Here is a 3,608-nt window from a genome sequence, read left to right on the forward strand (position 1 = left end):
TGAGGACCTGCCTGGACTGCTAATTTTAAATTTTATTTATTTAGTTAGGCTGCACTGAGACTTCACTGCTGCACAAGGGCTTCTCTTGCGGCAAGTGGGTGCTTCTCTTGGTTGCCGTGTGGGGCTTCCCGCTGCAGCGGCTCCTTCTGTCGCGGAGCACAGGCTCTGGCTTGAGCAGGCTTCGTTGAGTTGTGTTGCACAGGTTTAGTTGCCCTGTGGCGATTGGGATCTTCCCAGACCAGAGACTGAACCCGTGTCCCCTGCCTTGGCAGGTGGATTCTTAACCTTCCGGCCACCCAGGAAGTCCCGCTCACTCTATTTTGCTTAACACAAACCCCTGTCACAAACATCTGAGAGACATTTTGAAGAAGGCAACCACTAGATTTGGGCACAAATGGATACAGTTGTCCCTCCTCCTCTGCAGTTGCCATGGTTTCAGTCACCTGCAGTCAACCTCAGTCCAAAACATTAAGTGGAAAATTCCAGAAATAAACAACTCATAAATTTTAAATGGTGGGCCATTTTGAGTATTGTGATGAAAACTTGCACCTTCCCTTCCGCTCTGTCCTGTGGGGACATGAATCATCGCTTTGTCCAGATGATCCTTCCCATTCGTCACTTAGTAGCCGTCTCAGTTATCAGATCAACAGTGCTTGTGTGCAACTCACCCTTATTTTACTTAATAATGGCCTCAAAGCGTAAAAGCGGTGATGCAAGCAAAGTTGAATATGCCAAAGAGAAGCCTAAAAGTGCTTCCTGTAAGTGAAGAAGTGACAGAAAAAAATCAAATGCTGAGGTTGCTAAGGTCTATAGTCAGAATGAATCTTCTGTGAAAACGTGAAGGAAGAAAACATTTGCACTAGTTTTGCTTCCACACCTCAAACTGCAAATGTTGTTTCAACAGCGCATGATAAGCGCTTAGTTAAGATGGAAAAGACATTAAATTTGTACAATATTTTGAGAGGAGAGAGACCATATTCACATAACTCTTATTACCATATATTTTTATAACCACAGTTCTATGTTATTATCAGTTATTGTTGTTAATCTCTTACTGTGCTTAACTTAATAAACTTTATCATAGATATGTGTGTTATAGTATTTGGCAATATCTGTGGTTTCAGACATCCACTGGGGGCCTTGGTATGTATTCCCACAGATAAGGGGGGATAACTGTATAACCAATATGGGAGAGTGAAGAGACGAAAACGTTACCAGTGCCACCAAAAGGGAGGAAGGAGGAACTCTGTACTGGGGTAGATTAGACTTCCCCCTGCAAATTTCTGTTCACCCAGAATGTGACCTGATTTGGGGAAAGTGTCTTAAGAGGAGGTGGGCCCTAAATCCAAAGACAGGTGTCCTTCTGAGAAGAGGGGAAGACACCCAGATGCACAGAACAGCACGTGAAGATGAGGACATCGGCTGGGGCGTCCACAAGCTGAGGAGTGGCACGGATGGCAGGCAGTCCTCAGAAGTGAGCACAGACAGATGGAACAGTCTCCCTCAGAACCTCCAGAAAGAGCCATCCCTGACAGCACCTTGATTTCAGACGTCTGGCCTCCAGAGCTGTGAGAGAATAAATGTATACTGTTTTAAGCCACTGAGCTTGGAGTCCTTTCCTATGGCAGCCCTAGAAATTTATATGAGTAGCTATAACCTACTGTTTATTTACAACTCACTGTGACACTGTGGTAAAGAACCCGCCTGCCCGTGCAGGAGACCTAAGAGACGCAGGTTTGATCCCTGGGTCAGGAAGATCCCCTGGAGAAGAGACTGGCAACTGCCTCCAGTATTCTTCCTGGAGAATCCCATGGACACAGGAGCCGGGGGGGCTACAGTCCATGGGGTCTCAAAGAGTTGGAGACGACTGAAGCGACTCAGCACACACATGCCAGGTAAAGTTGGATCACAGGAAGTTGTCAATATCTGACCGTTCACCATAGTAGGTTATATATCTAGTTCACTTAATTTTCTCTGACACACATACATACTTTCTTAAATATGTTTGCAACAACCATTTGAAGTATCATAATCCATATTTTACAGATGAGGAAATTGGGGTTCAGAGAGGCTAAGTAATTCACTCATGATCTTACAGACAATAAATCACAGAAGTGGAAAATAAAACTCCAAATTGTCAGGCCCTAATGTCTCAGTGGTAAAGAACCTACCTGCAAATGCAGGAGATGCAGCTTGGGTCCGTGGGTGGGGAAGATCCCCTGGAGAACAAAATGGCAACCCACTCCAGTATTCTTGCCTGGAGAATCTCATGAACAGAGGAGCCTGGTGGGCTAAGTCCATGGGGTTGCAAAAGAGTCAGACACAACTTAGCAACTAAACAACAAAAATCCATGTAGTCTAATTCAGGGCTTCTCAAATGTCAATGTATAGAAAAATTACCTAAGGTTGTATTACCTAAAAATGTATTGATCATGATTCAGTAGGTCTGGGGTGGGGCCTGAAAGTCTGCATTTGTAGGAAGCTCCCTAATAATATGTTAGCTCTGCTCACAATTGGATCACAGTAAGTATCAAGAGCAAGCATCCTGCCTTCCTTGACACTAGATACTTGATGATATGATTTCTTTTGGAGCAATTATTATGAGTTTCTGTCATATCCAGATAGAGTTATAATACAGATGGTTGAAAATATGGGGCTGGACTATTTTGGAGAAATGAGCTTTGGAGGCATAGCTTTCGAGTCATTTGCAAAGGTCGATAGTGGAAAACATGACTGGAGGAGCTGAAAGGCTGTTCTGTTTAAATTTTTTTCCATAGGTCATACTTTTTTGAAGGAACTGACAAAAAAGAAAGGAAAAACCTAGGTATTCTCTGCATAATAATTTAAGGATATTTTCTACTCATAATGGAGAAGGCAATGGCACCCCACTCTAGTACTCTTGCCTGGAAAATCCCATGGATGGAGGAGCCTGGAAGGCTGCAGTCCATGGGGTCGCTCAGGGTCGGACACGACTGAGCGACTTCACTTTCACTTTTCACTTTCATGCATTGGAGAAGGAAATGGCAACCCACTCCAGTGTTCTTGCCTGGAGAATCCCAGGGACGGGGGAGCCTGGTGGGCTGCCGTCTATGGGGTCGCATAGAGTCGGACACGACTGAAGCGACTTAGCAGCGGCAGCAGCAGCAGCTACTCATAATATATATTCTCAAAGTAGCACTTTAAAATGTCTTAACTGGATAGATTTAAGTGCTATAGATTAATATTGCCTCTTTCAGGCCTTCCCAGGTGGCACTCGTGGTAAAGAATCCACGTGCCAACACAGGGGACACAAGAGACGGCGGTTCGATCCCTGTGTCAGGAAGATAACTGTGGAGGAAGAAATGGCAACCTGCTCCAGTATTCCCACCTGGAAAATCCCATGGACTGGCGGGCTACGGTCCGTGGGGTTGCAGCGAGTCAGACATGACTGAGCACACACACGATGAATCCATAGTGACCCACAGGCCTAATTAACGAAATTCTTAGGACCAGAAGTTTAAGTGAATGCTTAACTTACTTCTTTCACAGTAGAGTTTTGGTTTAGTGGAGCAACTAAAGGAACTGGGAAAAGGTTAAGGGTACTCACATTTTCTATGGCCGTGAAGGAA

The 3,608-nt window shown here is 44.8% G+C and overlaps 1 long non-coding RNA gene across 1 annotated transcript; it reads right to left on the reverse strand.

The window, feature by feature from the left end:
- Positions 1-987: 987 nt before the first annotated feature.
- LOC123329999 lies at positions 988-2,221 on the reverse strand. Its single transcript, XR_006545670.2, has 2 exons — positions 2,172-2,221; positions 988-1,566 (listed from the first exon to the last, which is right to left on the reverse strand). It is a non-coding gene; the product is annotated as an uncharacterized LOC123329999 (long non-coding RNA).
- Positions 2,222-3,608: the final 1,387 nt, after the last annotated feature.

The sequence above is a fragment of the Bubalus bubalis genome, chromosome 17 (assembly GCF_019923935.1).
Source record: "Bubalus bubalis isolate 160015118507 breed Murrah chromosome 17, NDDB_SH_1, whole genome shotgun sequence".
Classification (NCBI taxonomy): domain Eukaryota; kingdom Metazoa; phylum Chordata; class Mammalia; order Artiodactyla; family Bovidae; genus Bubalus; species Bubalus bubalis.